This window comes from Pyrgilauda ruficollis, unplaced genomic scaffold (genome assembly GCF_017590135.1).
Source record: "Pyrgilauda ruficollis isolate IOZ18807 unplaced genomic scaffold, ASM1759013v1 scaffold3, whole genome shotgun sequence".
Taxonomy (NCBI): domain Eukaryota; kingdom Metazoa; phylum Chordata; class Aves; order Passeriformes; family Passeridae; genus Pyrgilauda; species Pyrgilauda ruficollis.
Genome location: NW_024524377.1, coordinates 19,255,990 through 19,274,175, shown reverse-complemented (window position 1 = coordinate 19,274,175; position 18,186 = coordinate 19,255,990). Strand labels below are relative to the sequence as shown.

General features: G+C 44.4%; 1 protein-coding gene across 1 annotated transcript in view; it reads left to right on the top strand.

Moving 5' to 3' along the window:
- The first annotated feature begins 9,394 nt into the window (after nt 1-9,394).
- Nucleotides 9,395-18,186, top strand: part of WIPF1 (WAS/WASL interacting protein family member 1) — a 48,216-nt gene continuing 39,424 nt past the window's right edge. Inside the window, 1 exon segment of the mRNA XM_041473342.1 lies at nt 9,395-9,485. The gene's annotated coding sequence lies outside the window, so the exon portion shown is untranslated.

Genomic DNA, 18,186 nt, shown 5'->3' with positions numbered 1-18,186 from the left:
TCAGTTATTTGAATTTTCACAGTCCCTTATCTTGTACCAGCTCCAAGGGAGCAGTTTCACCTCTGCATGAGTCTGTAATCAGAACAGGCTGCTGCTCTCCATCCTCACCAGACAGCTGAGCTGAATTCAATGTCCTTATTCTGTCTCTTCATCCAGCTGGATCTTGGCTTTGTAAAATGTAGCTGAGCTGATCAAGAGAGAGAACAGAAAAATTACACTTGCTGAACTCCAAGCACTTTACTATGAGCTTGTGTGTGCCAGGTGTGATCATTCATCTGCCACCAGTGCTTGGGTCCCACAACCTCCTTCAGTTTGAGCGTTTTTTAAAAAATCAGATTGTTGTTTCAGGCAATCGCAAGACAGTTTAAGTACTCTTTTTTTTTTTTTTTTTTTCTCCAGGATGTAAGTTGCTGCCAGCCTCCTTGCTGTGGCAGTCTCCCCAGAGAAGTGTGAAAGCAGTGTGAGTTTCATCAGCCTGCTGACTCAGCAGTTCCTGTTTCCACAGCTGAGGCAAGCCACAGCGGGTAGGGACACAGGGCAACAGAGAACGTGTAGCACAGGACCCACATAAGTGCATAAACACTGGGCTGCTGCTGGAGACAGGGAGTATGTTACCTCCCTGAAGGGTTTGTTTTCTGGTATGGTGACAGGCAAGATATCACCTTTAAAGTCACTGATAGTTCAGCACATCAGAAATGCTTTTGACTTTGGACACTTCTAGAAGGTTGCTGTCCCTGGCTCCAGTCACAAGACCTCATATTTTCATATGTTTACTAGTGATAGATAAAGTCTAGCACAGCCTCCAGGCCCCTGGGCATGCTGCTGGCTATAAATTACCTCTCTCCTTCTCTTCTTAAAAATTGTGAATCTGATACAAAGTCTCCCAAGCTTCTGAAGTTTGCACAGATACTGACTTCTAACAAAGCTCCAGAGCACTCATCTCTTTCTGGAATTCAAATCCCAAGTACAGAAAAGGCAATTGTGTACTGCTATGCAAAATATTCTCTAAAATGATCATGCTTCAGTCCCCAATAAAGTCTGAGACTGACACAGCTATGGGAAAGAGCCAACCTGTAGGCAAGCATTTCCATGCCCACTGTGAGAGCCATGCTGAGTCCTGCTGGCTGCAGGTGGGTTATCTACAGAAAGGACAGGATAATTTCTCTTGTTACCATGCAACAGGCCAGCCTGACCAGCAGGCAGAAGTCTAAAGGAGTTTGTAGGCTACTACATCACAGTGATGATGGATCACTCAGTGGATTCCCCATAAAGGGACAATTCTTTCCTAGCAAAAGTTGTCACCATTTCCTGTCATCCCAGCACATGTCTTCCATTGCAGCACATCTTCCCAACTTCTAAAAGCTGAGCAGATCTGTGTCAGTCTATCTATTTATCCCATATGGAGCCTGGATTAAACACATTACATGGTATTTCCCCAGCATGTAGACAAGATGAAGCTGTTTGCCTCAATGTGACTTCTCAGCTAACCAATGACCCAAATGCAGTTTGCCGTGCTGAGGAACCTCATGTGGATTTGTGACCCTCTTTAGAGAGCTTTGGGACTGCAAAGACAGTAAACACAGAGTACCTGCAGTTTTGCTATTTGTGAGCACTGAAATTTTTGCTTGCAAGCTAATCTACATTGTGTGTACAGGTCAGAAAAGGGTACACATAAAAAATGGTACCAGTTTTTGTGTTTTCTTGTAATGCTCCAAGCATACAATGACACAGAAACAGAGACATGACCTACATAAAAGCCTGGCAAGGTTTCCAGCCTTCCACTGAAGACAGCACAGTAATGCCATTGCTCTTATGACAGCATGTCTCACCATAATGCTGTGCCTTCAGGCAACAGCTCATCTCCTGAGGAAAACATGAAAGTAACTTGCAGCAGGTTAACTTAGCACACAGGTTACTCAGTCTTTGACCTTGCTAGGACATGTTGCTACAAGTGAATCAAGAGTATATTTCAGTTCTCCAGGACACCTGTCCCTAACTTTTTCATTTTAGATAACAGTGTTATATAGCTGCTGGGCTGGACCATGTCAAAGCATGGAGTGAACAGAAACCATCTGAACACCTCCAAAATGTGAAATCCTACAGAGACAAAAGCATGTGAGATCAATGTTGGCTCAAATAGACACCCAGGACACAGTTCTTGCACTTCAAACTTTGCACCTATCTGCACAAGCTACTCCATTACGTATACTTGGGCATTTTTCCATCCAAAACATCAGTGTTTGACATAAAAACATTAACAGAAATTTTGTTTCTAGAAAACTTATTCAAGCAGAGGGGGAAACGGGAACAGAATCAATTGCTTGCCTGGCAAAGCAATCTCTGCATGAGTTAATTGAGGTATGAAACACAAATACCTTCTGGGGCATCCTGCAGAGATGCGTAATTGACCTTCCCACATTTCAGTATACTGCAAACCTTAACAGAGAAAACGCAAGCATCTCTTTCCCACTGTTTAATTACGATTCTACTGTACCGTGTGTCTCAGCCTGGTGCCTTGCTATTCCCCAGGTGCCACTACCCTTTCCCCGCTGGCTGCCATCGAGGCCATGGAGGGAGGTCGGGAGAACAAAGCGTGTTGAGCGCTCTGTGGGCAAAGGGAGCCCCGGGAGCAGGGCCGGGAGGAGCGGGGCAGTGCCGGGGCCGGGCAGCGCGGGCGGCACGGAGAGCACAGCTGCCCCTGCCGTGAGGGCAACCGGGGTGGCTCTGAACGGGACGCGTCCTCGGCAGAGACACCCAAGTCACAGTCCAGGCCGTTGGCACCTGGGGGCCCGAGCCCATCTCCCTGTAAGGGGCTCTCTGTAACTCTGACTGAACTCCCACGGGGCACCGGGCACAGAAAGACTGGACACGGCCATCACCGGCACCCCGCGCCACGCGGGAAGGACCGCCCCACGGGGAGCCCGCTCCGCCGGCCGGGCCGAGGGGCACAGCGGGGGCGGCCAGGCCGGGCCGCGCTCTGCGGGGCCGGGGCATGTGCTGCGGCGCGGGCGGCGGGGGAGGGCGGGGGTCTCGGGGGCGGGCAGGGCTCCAGCGGCCGCCGCGCTGGGGCGGCTCGGCACCCCCGGCCCCGCGGGACGAGCGCCCTGCGGGTACAAGGGTCGGGAGCCGAGTCTCGCCTCGTGCCTGTCTGCTCTTTCTCTCTTTTCTTCCAGACTGCTCTGTCTTGGGCTGGACGCGTTCCTCCTGCCTCCCGAAGCCGTGCTGGCAGGCTGGGATCCCTCCCTGCTTCCCCTCGCATTCCCACTTCCCCCGGGTTGGGCGCGTGCCCGCGGTGGCGGCTGGCGCAGCCCCCTGCCCCCTTGGCAGCTCGGACCGCGCTGCTGCCCGGGCTGCCAGGGAGGTGCCTGCTGGCATCCCTGTCCATCTCTGCTGCTGTACAGCCACGGCTGTGAAATCCTGGCTGGCGTGTCAGGGTGGGGAGAGCGAGGCTGTGGCTCACGCTGGAGCCGTGGCACACACCGCTGCCTGCACGTGTGGCACCCACGCTGGGCATCGCTCTTTGGTCACACACGCAGGTGTTCGTGAGGCAGCCTCCCTCAAGTGCTTTCGTCTGCAGCGGATGTTGGGGTGGACCGTGTAGTGAGGCTGTATGGTGGAGTCAACAAAGCAGGTCTCTGCCCTCTGAGCTGGCTCTCAGGGGCTTTTTGGAAGTAATCAACTTAGGGAACCTCAAGTGACCAGTCTTCAAGTTCGAGCTTGTTTTGCACTTTTCCTCTGCTGCTCTAATGGCTGTGTTTCATCTTCTAATGAACACCTTCTGGGGTGCAGGGCTATGTGCCTTCTCAGAGTAGGTGTTCCTCAGCTACCACGTAGCCTGTTTGAGCGGCCTCTCTAAAACAAACATGATAACAGCACTTGTCTCTGGCACCAAGGTGTGCATGTTCAGGAACCCACCCTGAGCTACTTCTGAATTACTCCTTTACTCCTGAAGTGCCTTCTCAAGGACAGGGCTGTAATAAGCAGCTGCTCTCAGTTTTGACCTCCAGGGGATGGGCTGAGTAAAAAGTTTTGCTTCTTATTCACACCCTTTTTAACTCCGTCAACCTTCCCCTCTGTTTCTTCTGTCTACTAGCTCTTCCAAGCCCAATTTGGGAGGATGATGCAGAGACCCCCGAGGCCACATAAAAAAGAAAAGGTCCTCTCAGAGCCTCAGCTTGGGAGCCTTGCCATCAGTGAAGGCGGGAGGCATGGCAGTGCACTTTTTCAAGCGCTGTAAAGCATGAGGCTGGCTGAGCTGGCATGTACTTTCCCCTCTGCTGTGAGGGGAAGGAGCAGATGAGGAGGAAATACAGCTGTTCCAGAGCACTTCTGCCCTCTGTCCAGCCACAGCATGTGAGGGGGGAGGACCGACGCAGAGAGAGATTCAGGAAGAGAGTATGGGAGGTTGGGGAGGGGTGAGGGGAGGAGAGGAAAGCTACAAATGGAGAAGAAAAGTTCTTTATGTATGCACGAATGTTATTTAAAGATCTGTTTAGCTAGAGCGAGAGCAAATAGCCTGAAATTATGAGATGGTATCTCTTGAGTCCCTGTTATTGTTCCTGCAGAAAGTGCTGCTTTTCATTCCTCAAGTATTATGTGTGTCTTTCTGCCTCACTCTTCTAGGCTCTTCAGCATCCTCTGACCTCAAGCTGAGCAGGACGTTGCCCTTAGCTTCTGCCTGTCAAACGTGTCGTTCTCCATGTTGTACATGAAATGATTATTCCCATAGTTGGTTAAGGCAAGTTTCTGAGGAATGTGAAGCAAGAGGCACGCCAGTTCCTGTGGCTGGCCTTGAGTGGAGTGCAGGCATTTTGGGACAGGGGCTGTGCCTGTAGGCTGTGGTTATTCTGCGTTGTTCTTGGCAGCTTAGGGATTCCTGCCCCTGCTCCTGTCCCTCCCACCCTTCTCATGTCATATTGCTGCTCACCTGTTCCTCTGCCTGTGCTGCAGCTGCTTCAGCCTCTCCCAGTTATCTGTGGGGTTGTGCTGAATAGATCAGAAGTCTGAGTAAAGAGGAGAAGAGAGAGCTGCTACACCCTTGTCTGTAGAGAATTTCCCTCTGAGCCCTGTGGTGACTCTCCCCTGCATCCTGCTTTGAGATCCCTCACTCCAACAACTGGGAATTTAAAGCAGCTGAAGCTCTCTAGCTATGGTCTAACTACTGCTGCTGCCTTGCTATTTCTTCTGAAATTGCACTTTCAGCTTTCTCCAGGATTAGTTTACTCTCTGAATGGCATCAGGTAGTAAGGTATGGTCTTTGAGGGCTGCATGGCCACAGGACCACTAAACCTTTTTTTTTTTCTTAATGGAAAACCCAGTTACCTACCCCAGCAGGGTTTCACTGCTTTTCCCTGTGTAGTACAGACAACTGAAAGTGTGCATCTAAGAAAAAGTATTGGCTATGGAAAGAGCAATTTCACCTCCTGTGATAACAGTATGATCTTTAATCTGATGACATCCAGACCCCAAAAAGGCCACTGAGAAGCACGAGCAATGCTAATCCCTTTGAGAAGGGAGCATGTTGTAGTTTTTCTCTCTATTGCCTACACTGCATAAAGCTCTAACAGCTATTTAGTTTTGCACCCTGCTTGTATAAACCCCCATCTGCTTTGTGGGGAGAAAAGGGTCTATGTTGGTGTCGTCTGACAATTGTGACATGACAGGAAGGCATAGGCTTCTTCTGGAGCACGTGTTGTTGATGGCATACATGTACAATTTAGTAAAATGTCTTTATGCAGCAGCTTTGAGACATGTTCTGTGCTTTTAACTACCTTGAATCTTCATCTGGTTAATGCACTTACGTATAGAAACCATATGAAATAATGATGCAGCAGAAGGGCGGGTTTCTTTAAAGTTTATGCTTTTGCCAAGGTAAACGTATCTTAATTATGGCTTCTTCACAATAATGAAGTGTTATAAAAATTCAAATCTAATTAAATACTTCTGTGTTCTTTCTACTGATTTCTCTTATTCTTGACTCCAACACTTTCTCATTTTCTTCATCTGGTGCACTCTAACATTTGGTCTGTGGGATCTGTTATAAAAAGGACTATTTACTGTCTTCTTTCGGAGTCTGTGGTGCTATCTGTGTTTGAGTAGGGGTGTGGAGACCCAGTATATGGGGAGATAATTAAATTCTGGGATGGTAGAACAGATTTTGGTAGTACTGAAGAAGTGGATACTATAAGTAGCCACAACTCTTCAAGGCAGCTGTCTGTCCTGTGTATAGTAAACACCTACTTGTTTAGCTCCTTACTTCAAAGAGGTATCTGAAAACCTGTTATTGAATAATAACTGCTGAACTGTTAGTTGGCAAATAGCCCAGAAAAGGCATTATTAAAAAGTAAATTTAATAAAGATGTCTATAATCATGCTTTAGTAGGCTGCTTTGTTGAAAGTAATTTGTGTGCTTGTGGTGACCAGTATGATAGTGTAGTGTTCACCAGGTACACACATGCATTTGTCTGGGTGTCTGAAGAGCAGGAAGGAGAAGTAACAAACTGTTTACTATGTTAGTACTCCGTTGTGATCCTCTTGGGGACTGTGTCACTGCTGCTGAGCTGAGAGTGAAATCTGAATAGTAAAAAGGTTATTTTTTTTCAGTGGCAATAACCCTGAACATCAAGGCCCTGAAAGGTACTGGAGTTGCTCTTCATCCCTGCAGACACACAAGTCTGCAAGCACAGCTGTCCTTGGGCCTCGTCCAACACAGTTCACAAAGATCAGTCAAGAGTGTCTCTGAGGCTGGAGATGCAAGTGGCGGGGGAGCAGTTTCGTCTAAATCGGAGACATCAAAGGAGTTCAGAATAGAAAGTTTTTCCCAATTCCTGGAAGGAGATAAACGGGAAGCACAAGGAGTAGTTTGAGAGTCTGTTTTGTAACACTTAACTCAGCCATAACTTCAATAGTGTTCTTCATTTGGATCCAATTACACATAAGTATGCTTTGGAGTTAAAATGTTAAAATAGTTTTGTAATTCCTTAACTACTAATGTTGTGGAAGCAGAAGTTTCTGAGTTGTAATGTGTTCATGTGCACCCCTCACCTTTGATCTGCTCAACGTGTGTATGTCTGTAGCTCCCACCATTTCCTCCTTGGGCTAAAGCCCATGAGAAGGGCCCTCCCGTGTGCCTGTGCATGCTTTCACGAGAGCCCTCTTTCAGTTTGTGCTAAGCTTGAGCACGTAACTCCTGCTGAAGCTACTACAGGATATTCTTTAACGGGAAGTAGTACAGATGTTAAAAGAAATGCTCTTAGCAGCTTCAGTGAGCCCAAAATAGCTTCTGCATGTTTCTCTTATGATAAGTTCAGGAAAGGAGGTGATTCCCTCTTCTTCCCTCCCCGTAATATTTTGATTGCTAAAATCCTCTTGCCATGAAGAGCAGGCAGTGTGGAGCAGGCATCTCTGTATTCTTCTGGATCCTGACTTAACAGGGCCAGAAGTGAGCCCTAAACAGAAATTGCATTCCTTGGCACAGTGTCCTGCTTCCTACAAAAATTTCCACTGAGGTCCTTGGTGGTGAGGGGGGCTGACCACTGAAACTGGTTGTCCAGAGAGATTGTGGAGCCTGTTGTTGGAGATGGTCTAAAAACTGGATAAGGCCTGAGCAATCTGCTTGAAGCCAGGTTATATCCCTGCTCTGAGCTAGATGAGATCCAGCAGTTCCTTCCAGCTGGCTGTTTGCCATGTTTTTGCATTACAGGGGAAGCATGGCTGCCTTTGTCTATCCCCAAAACCAGTGGGAATAAATGTTGTCTTAAAATATCTGAAAACGGCCTTGAGAACTCTGAATAAAGACTTCAAAAATTGAAGTATGTAGAGAAGCATAGTGTAAGGAGGTAATTTTGCCCAAAGTCTCATAACAGCAGGTCAGTAATAGTGCTGGGAGAGGATCATAAATCTCCTGGCTGGCAGACTAGTGCCTTGGTAGCTAAAAGATTTTGTCTTCACACATAAAACTACCTCCTTTCCCTATTCAGCTATTTTCAGATCATTTGGCAACAGAGACTACACTTACCTGCTGAGAGATATCATATTCTCTTTTTTTAAAATTTTTTTTGCCTCATCATTCATGTTCATAGGGAGTTTTAGTACTAAAGAAAAATGTAGTGTGTTGACTTTTTCAGAAACCTAGAAAATTTGATCTGGAAAAGAATTTGGTGAAATAAAGACAAGAGCTGCAAAGGAAATTTTTAGAAAGTGATGTTATTCCCAGTTAGTTGCACAACAATTAATGTCATATTTTTTAAGAGCGGAAAATAGCAGACGAAGCTGTACACTGAATCCAAGTTTGAATCTCTCTTTGTTTAAAAAAGAAAAAATCACTTGAAAACTTCTAAAAATCTGGAAGCTAAGAAGAACACAGATCAGCATGTTAGAGGGTATCATGGAAGGAGTTAAGCTGTGAGTTAACTGCATCTGTGTTTCAAATCCAAATGCTACGAACAAGGCACCATTCAGATCTTCAGTTATAAGTTATGCTGAATTCGTTATGCTGCGTTTTTTTGAATTCTCTTCAGAGGAGAAAAAAGAAAATCATGTCAGATGAAAAAAATCATTACTCTTGTTTTGGTAGCTTGTTTTTTAAGTGATGAAGTAGGATTTTTTTTTTTTTTTTGTCTAGCACTTACGCAGGTCATCTGCTAAGTATTAGCAGCTGTGGAACTGTGGAGTTGCATAAGCATAACTAAAAGTCAGTGGAGCCTTGCACCATTCTGCAGATCTATCCATTGCTTATTCTCCACAACAACAGATCAGTTCTGTAGCTCAGTTGACACAAATCCCTAAATATTAAGAGGGCATCAGCAAGCATGGCAAGTTGGGAAATCCTTTAAGTCACGGAAATCAGATAGGATAATGCATTATTTTATTGTTGCCACAACCTGCTGTCCAATTAGACATGTGCCTTGGTGTTCTGTGAAGAGAGCTGTGTCAGAGTAATGCCCTGGAACAGCTGAGCCTGCCAGCTACATAAACCTGATTTGTCTGGACAGCTTTGCTTGGAAGGTGGGTGTGGGTGCTATCCTGGCTGCTGTGGGAGCAAGACAAGTGTGAGTGCTCACACATGTATCCCAGATTAGCCATGCTTAGTGATATGGCTGAATAAAACAGTCTCTTTTAAACCTTAGAAAAGGCATCTTTGCATGTATGGGGCTGAGAGCCTGGAATGTCTTGGCAAGGGAGATACCTGCAGTGCACATGTGAGTGTGTTGGCAGCAGCAGCAGCCCGAGGCTGGCAGGTCCAGCCTCTGCCCCCAGATATTTGATACTGGCTCAGCACATTGCAGGATTTGGTTAGCAGGGTGTGTTCTTCCCACTGAACCTGAGGTTACAGAGAACTTAATCTCCTGTGGTTCTGACTTTTAAGTTGTAGAATATGTAATGAATTTTCTGATTTAGACTCTGGCTTTGTTTTCAGGGTTTTTTTTTTTATCTTTTCTTTTACTGGTTTAAAGATCTCCACAGGCAAGAAAGACTCTGAAATGGTGAGTACAGTGTTACTAAAATATGATCCTTAAAATACTTGTTTTTGGAAATTAAGGAGATAGAATAAGTTTCAGTAGATAGTGTTCCTCTAGACCAGTCCATGTACCTCGTGGCTGAGAGCTGAGCCCTGTTCCCTCTTTCAAGACTTGAAGAGGAGTTTGGCTGAGCTCCCATTTTTTCCCCAACCCTTCTATTTTTTTCCTCTTTTTTCCTTTTCCCCCCATTCCTTTTCCCCCTGCCATTTTTAAAGCAGTGATATGAACAGTTAAGTGAGGATGCTTCCCCAGATAAGTGGTGTCTGTGCTGTTTCTGCTGGGAACAACGGGCAGTGCTTCATTTGCTTACCTCACCAGCAGGCTCTGAAAATGGTGAGACCTTTAGCTGCCCTCAAATTGCTTTGGTTCCTGAGGAAGGCTGTAAGTGCTTGGAGGCAGATTGCAGCTCCAGTTGAAGTAGCACTCCAGAGTTGCGAGAGTGGCATGAATCCAGGAGCCTTCCTTTTTGAGTAGTCTGAACAGGATGGTGGCTGTTTGTACCAGCTAGGTAGCTGTTGAGCAGGAAGATGTGGAGAACAAAAAGTATACGGTGGTGAGGAGAAGAGAGGATTGCTTCTTCCCCCCCTCACCTCCTACCTGAGGAAAGATTCCTCAGCTGGTAATTAAAGGGTACTATTCAGGGATGCTCTTTTGGTTCAGTTTGATTTGCAGTTTGGCAAACGTGAACAGCATCAGCCATGTAGTACTGAGCTCTGCTGTCCTGTCTTCAATTTACTCCAACTCATCAGTCCTTTCATGACCATCACATCAGTCATTGCTCTCCTCATGTCCTCATTACCCAGCACTGACTGACCTACTTTGCCTAACATATTCCCAAAACTGTTTTTCTGGCATAGGAATGCAAAATAGAGAATTTTCACTGTTACTTTCACATTTGAAGTTACCGAAGACAGGTACTTTACTTTCAAAGGAAGTATTACATGTAAACCAAAAAGGCTGCTGTGTTGTGTATGCTGTAAGTAAAGAAGCCACTTGCTCACTGTAAGTGAGCTTGCATGACTCAATGTAGTGGTCTCTTTATATCGATCTCGATTTGGTCAGATGCTCCTTCGTGTATTTCATATGATTGAGTGCTTTGTCTTTAATTTTAAGACCCCTGAAAGAGGGAATACATTTTCTATGGGATGAAATGAAAAATCAAAGGATAGCAATGTGGTGGTATCCATATGTGATTATTTCAGTTTTACAGAGAATGCCATTCAAATGAGGCACATGGGCAACACCTACCAGTATATCATTGTTTATGTCTGCAGGTTACATTTTAAAACGTTCCAGACCATTACTACTTTGAAACAGAATAAGGTATTTCTTAAAAGTTCAGCTTTTCCAGTCAATAGTCCTGATGGCATTGTGGAATCTGAAACACTCAAATGGCAGCAGGCAGCCCCAGACCTTTGTTTTAATACTAGGCAGAAAGAAACCACACATAATTATCACTTGGAGCTTCCTATTGTATTTTCAAATGAAAGTTCCTCATTTGATCTTAATAGGTGACTTAGGGAGGGACAAAATAATTGCTTCATGGCACAGTTTACTTGAAATAGAGTATTCTTAATTGAATTGACCAGTGTCCCTTGGGTATAAATGAACAAATCATGTTCTTATCTCATTTGAAATTAAAACTAAACCAGATAATCCTTTTCAAAATGAAACATCTTACTCTGAGGAATTGCTGCATACTTACACTTACTTGTACCCTTAGGTGGAACTAGAGCAATATTTATTTTTTCATTTAGTGGTTATCCTTTTCCAAGCAGTTCTCTGCAGGATCAGTGTCTCCAAGTTTTATTATAGCTTTTCCTATTTTTTCATTTGTGCATCCTTCAAAAAAAGTGTGCATACTGTCTGGTGTCAAGAGGAAGAAAAATTAACTTGAGCTGCTATAGGGAACTAGAAAATGAAGTGTTCCATAACTGACAAACAGCTTGAGATGACTGGACAAGTTCCCTCTTTATTCATCTAAAATGTGTCAGTTGTTTAGCAGAACATCCTTGATAATGCAATTGAATTGCAGGGTAAAACCCAGTTGGATGTCATCATGTGCAGTACTTAAATGAGAACACTGAGGGATTTTGTGTTTCCAAGGGAAAGAATTGTCATTGTTGTCTTTTGTTTTGTGTTACTTGAAGTTCCCCAAGAAAGTTTCCTCTTAGGAGGAATAATGGAGTTTATAGTAAGAATGGTTTATGGCTGCTCTTTTTTATTTGAAAGCTTTTCTACTTCTCAAAAAATGTTTGTTCACCATCCACTCACTAACTGGTCAGACTGAGGAGGCACTAAAGAAACCATAGAAATTTTACCACATGATATCTAATGCCAGAGCATTTACAGCTTCCAAGGCCTTTGCTCCAGGCCATCCACTGTGAGATATGGACAGAAGCAAATGAGAAGATAATAGGGAAAACTTGCAAGAAGCGAAAGTAAAAAAAACCACAAAACTAACCCAAAAATGTATTTTCACTTTTTCCCCTTTAGACAGAAATAAAGACATGTCCCACTGGCATTTCTTAATGAGTCAAGGTTTTATGCCCTAGGAAGTGAGAACAAAGATACACAAAAAAGTCACTCTGAACTAGCAGAGGGGTTGATAGGTGTAACCTGGGCCCAGTCCTGTAGGTGCACAGTTTGTGGTGATTGGGAGTGGGGCTGTGGCCGAGCCTCATCCCCAGTGGGCTGCAGCTGTGAAAGGCAGGTGAGCAGCACTGACAGCAATGAGCCATGGAGTGCCCAGGTGTTACTGAGCAACCACCAAAGGGAACAGAGGGCACACAGGTGCCATGCATGATCATGAGGGTATAAAAGGCTGGGCTAAAGAGTAAGCTGGGCAGATGCCTGAAGCCTTCTGAAGTGGTGTGGTGTTATTCTGTATGGGTTGAAGCCTTCTGCTGTTGTATGGTGGTACTCTGCCTATTGTGACTGTGACGTGTGCTGTGGCACCTGCTGCGACACAGTGCTACCCTTGGTGTGTGGTTGCTGTGGAAGGTCAGTGCTGAGATGACAGCAGTGGAACAGGATTGCTCCAGAAAAGGTCAGGATGGCATTTTTCAGGACTTTCCTATGGAGCTATTTTCTCTTGGGCTTCTGGTAGAAGCTTTCTCTTCTTGTCTGGTAGACACTGCTGGTTATTTTTGAAAATCACTGTTCTCAAGGTAGGATGACTGTTCCCTCTGCTCTAAAGCCCCAGTGCCCTTGGCATCTTTGCTTTAAAGTTTTGCAGGGTTACTGTTATGTGATAATCTGAGTTTTTTCCTCCTCAGCACAATCTGTAGGCTTGTTTGGTGTATAAACCTGGGTTCTGTCAAGTGACATTGTGAAAAATTACAGTTTAAGTTTCTGTATTAAGTCTGGCTTGTGCAGGTTCTGTGTTCTTAATTTCTCAATGGAGCATATGACCCCTGGTATCACTGTCATTTCCTCTAAAATGCATTGAATCAGGATTTCAGACCCTGGCACTAGGGAATAATGTCTGGTAGAGAACAAGCGTAAAAGAACTTTTAAATAGTTCTTAAGGGTATAATTATGGAAATAGCCTTTGGGACAGCCAAGGGTCTTCAATATCCAAATTTCCCAGAGTAATGCGAAGTGCTGGCTTTGGCATTTGAGGCTGAGAGAACAGTCCTTGTCCCATTTACCAGGAAAAAGCCTGAAGTTAAATATGTCACAAAGTTCACTAAAACCTGAACTCGTAACATCATGAAACATCAAGTAGGTGTATACAGCCAATATCACAGCTTGTGCAGCTGAGCTCCTGCTGGCAGCACGTAGTGACAGGGAACAGGTGAAGAAACACCTTCAGACTCCCACAGTGCACGGGGATGCTTTGAGGCATTGCTGAGAGAGAGCCAGGAGCATCAGCTCACAATTAATCCTCCACAAGGAGCTGCGCTGGGCCTGCTGGGACTTGGCCCACAGACCAACTGGAGCCATTGGGCTCTACCAAAATGCCCGTGACTAATCTTTCCTACCCAAAGGGACCCATGTTTTCAGGCCAAGCGGGAGGGGTTTTAGGAGGTCTCTGCTGCTTTTCTATGTGTTGTTCTCTTAGGTCACTGTCATGGTACAGCCTCTCAGGAAAGCCAGCCAGCTTTGCTGAGTAGTCTAGAAATTGGACTGTGAGGTATTTCTGCTCTTTTAGCAGCACTCTATCAGACAGCCATGCTTCAAATTACCCAGTCTGGGGTTTCTGTTGAGCATGGGTAATGCCCTTGGAGCCATAAGCCATAAACTTAGCTATAAATTTAATTTTTCATTTCTCTGCTGTATACTTGGCCTTTTGCTAGAGGGAGAGTAAAGAAGAAACAAAACACATGTAGAGGGGGCTGCAGACAGGTGAATGCATGTTCAATTATAGTTGTGTGTTGAACCTCTAGTAATGAGGGAGACCAGGTGCCAAGCTGTTTTGAGCCAGAATATCATACTACTGCCTCTGCTTTCAAGCTCAGCCTTTCCCATTTGACCAGCTCAGTCAGTTCCTAAGTGTGTTATGGGAATTTGTGTCAGAGGTGCAGCTCCTTGTATTTGTCTGGCTGTGGGAACAACAGGATATTCACATACCCCTTTGAGGTAGAGGTGTGGTTTGTCTTGTGGGTGCAGTCTCCTGATAACTGACCCAGTTTCAGCAGTTGATGAAACCAGGTTTTGATGAATGGCAATATAGGGTGCTTTATTTCTAAATTAGAAGCTTATTCTCTAAGCCAGGTGAGCTGTGCCTAAAGGTTGCTTTCTGTCAGATTAAGTATACTCTACATGCAGTGAATTGGTAACCCCAGGTCTTCAAAACAAAATTTCCTGCTCGAAGTGGCATTGCATGACTTCCATGCTGAAAGCCATCATGAAGTAGTCAATTGTCAACAAGGATTGAGGCTGTTCCTGATGGCTAATAAGTGATCCTTTTGGACCAGGGCCAGCAGTGGGCATAGTGGTGTGAGCAGTCTGGCTTGGATGTGTCCCATGTGCCTGCCCCTCACATGTAGGTGAGATGTGGGATTTCACAACAGGGCTGAGGTTTTTTCACTGTCTAAGGAAACAGAGTATTTGTCTCCCGGGCTGTTACCTGGATGCTTTTCATGGACTCTGCAATTCTCTGTCACTTTAACTACTGCTCTCTGAAATCACAGTGGCAAACTCTCCTAATTCATAGTAATTACATAGATAATTGAATAATAATGTGATATGCAGAGTATATACATATTCATATACTGTGCCTCCCTTTCTCCTGTTTTATTTTTTTGGGGAGAATATAATTGTCCGTAAATATCAATGAAACACAAAGACATGGTCTGATCTTGTGCATGACCTGATCTTGCTCACCTTACTTGGATATAGTTCAAATCAGTATGGGATTGCTGGTACTTGTAGCTAAGCAAAGAATAAAATCTCATTGTTACACAGCAGAGAAGCTGATTCTATTTTATAATTTCCCAGCAACTATGCATAGACTCCCATCTGTGGCTATATTTGGCATCCAGTTATTCCTGATGTGAAATATACCACCCATGGGAAGAATGCAAGAAATAGACTAGAGTTCCCAAAGATTGGGACTTCCTTTCCCTTTAAAAAAAATTAAGGGGATGTGAGCTTTGACTAGGAGATTCAAAATGTAAAGGGGAAGTAAACTAGGCATCAGTAACAGCTTGAAATTGTATGGCCTGTGAAAAGATGAAAAATTGCTCTTATCAATGAATATTGTTTGTGTGGCTTTGAAATGTGTGGTGTTCTGGTAGATCGTGATTGCTAAGGTGTAGATTTGTCTAGCTTTATTTGCATGCACATAGATGTATCCATTTATATATATATGTACACAAATGTTCGTGGGAAGTTTGAGTATAAAATATTACTCAGATTCAAGTGTGATCTTAAAACCCATTGATGTTTTCTACTGAAATAACTGAGTGTATAAAAATTTCTCATCAAATATTCAGTTGAATATTTGAAAACTGACTTGTGTGAATAGCTGAACACAAGTTGCTCAATAATAAATATGTTTTAACTTTGCCATCATAGCAATGCTTCTGTATTGAGAAAAGATACTTGAAGCCTAGGCATGCCATTGGGAAAGTATAGCAAACACTGCTCTAGAAAAACAGCTGGGCAGATTTTACTGGATAAAGTGTTGAAAATACTCTTTGGAAAGACAGCATGGATTGTTTCTCTCTTGGCTGACCTGCTGAGTTAAGTCCATATTCTTTGATAGGGTCCAAGAGCTTGTGTCCCAAGCTTATTGTATAAAAAAAGCTACAAACTCAGAAAGCAGGTTTTGTGTGAAAATAAGTATTGGGAGCCACAAGCAGCACTCTTATTAAAACTTCCTTTTTGGTTCCTGAGAATATACTAAGGCTATTAGAAATAATCTACAATGATATGAAGGGACTTCCACACAAATAGAGTTCTCATTTTAGAAATAGACCTAATTACATATATATATGTACATGTATAAATAATACATATGCACTGCAGAACACTTCTTCAGGAGTCTGTTAATGTCTGTGTTAAAGGAGCAGGGAGGACAAGTAACTCTGAGAGCAAGGTTTGTCAGTTCAGCAGTTTTTGCTCAAGAAATACGTAGGCATTTCTAGGCAAAAGTAAGTTTTCTTAGGAGTGGCTTTTATTTATGTCCTGTCCTCTGAAAGGATAGCCTGTGGCCAAACCCAGGGGTGATAGCTGATAATGTAATCTCGTGCACATAGCTGTGTAAAGGGCTTTGAGTTGAGTTTGGGAGGGGGGGTTCACTGTTTTCAGACAGGACTGCAACAGTGTAAAAACCCTTCATTTTCCACATAGTCATGACTAGAGAGTGGCAATCTGCCAGAACATTTTTGACCATCAGATTTTGCTCACATTCCAGATGACGGACAAAATAGTTTCCCTGTTTTATCTTGTATGATTTTTCACCACCCCCATGGAATGTGTTAGTATTTCATCATTTTGAAGAAATGTAGTGGGCAGCATTTAATATTTACATCTCTCTGAAGTCACACGGATGCCACCAGGATACCTAGCTTCACATCACCCATGCTCTAATTCACCCCAAACACCCACTGTTTACTAATCTTCAGCCCCCGTCTGTGCCGATAATGAGAAAGAGGAAATGGAAACAGCAGGGATTATATGCTACTGAGAAGTCCCAGTTTCTGGTTGTAATTCTTTCAACAAACTCTTGCCGACTGTGCTCCTGCTTTGAAGTTTGAACACCTCTGTTTTAGTGCCTGGCTCTGGTGATTTGGCTGACAGATCTGGGCTTGGTTGGTTTAATTGTGGTTGCCCATTCACGGTTCCACACGGTGGTTTACGCTTGCACTCACCTGTGTTGTGCCTGCTCAAAGTTGGGGCAGTGCAGATTGTTTTGCCCCGAGCACTGAGATGTTAATTGCTCAAATTTGCTGGTGACAGGTTCCAGATAGAAAACAGTCCTCACCACGTCCACTGTTCTGTCTGTGTGGAAAATTTCCCAATTCACCAATATGGCTATGACTACATAGCCATATTGGTGAATTGGGAAATTTTCCATATAGTGAATAAATAGGGCCAGTTTTTGTAAGGCAGAAAGTATGTGTTGGTCTTGAATGCTGGGCTTCAGCTAGTCTGGATCATCATGTCCAGTATACTCAGATGTGTGGGTAGTCAAGTTTCTAATCAAAACCAAAAACTTCAGAGCCCATGATTGGCTTCTTATCCCTATAGCACAGGACAAGCAAATCATTTGTGTAAATAGCTTTGCATCAGTTTCTACTAACATCTTTCTGTGGCTTATCTGTCAGGCCACTGTGCAACTTGTTATTGCTGCTGGGGTGGTCCTTTATTTGTAAATCAAACACTGTTTGATCTCATGGCAAGTGAGGGGAAGTTGAAGTTAATTTATGGCTTTAAAAACAACTGTGCCATCTGCGGGGTTACTAATATGTGTCTCTATGAAGTACCCAGGTGTACGTAAAGGAGAGCTTCATGTATGCTTTCCACTCAGAAGCTAAAGAGATAGTTTTGTCGTGTGTATACGTATTTGTAAGGTGAGACATAACATTAATTGCAAGTGGTTGGCTTACACAAGATGACTGCCAAAAATCCCTGTTGGAGCTTTGCTCCTCTGAAAGGTGCCAGCCAACAGATTCCTCATCTGTGACAAGGATGGAGAAATCAATGGTTTGTTCACGAGGGATGAAATTTATCAGGCTTCAGATGCTTCCCTTCTTGTTTTAGTGGTCCACGGTCAGAGTTGACAAATGCTCTGGTGTCAGTGGTGACTCAGCAAACCCCGCTGTGCCAGAGCTCTGCGGACACGGTGGGTCCCCCGGTGTCACACAGCTGCCTTTGCTGTCCCTGCAGTGCCTCTCCATGGCCCTGCTGAAGGGCGTGCAGCACTCTGAGCTTGGCTGGAGCAGCACCCTGGGAGGCTGTTTTCTTTGGGCATGGATTAGAAGTGGCTGCGAAGCTGCTGCGAGTTACCTGCTGGGTGAGCAAATTCCTCCCATCTCGAACAATCCCAAGTGTCTGGGGGAATATAAAAGTATATTTGCCCCACTAGCAGCTCCAAGCACAGCTCTGGCACAGTCCATTGTGTGTGACTAGATCCTCACAGAGAGGCTGACACATTAAAAGTGACTTTGTAAACGTAGCCCCTTCTTAAAATGGAGAGAAATAACCCATCTCT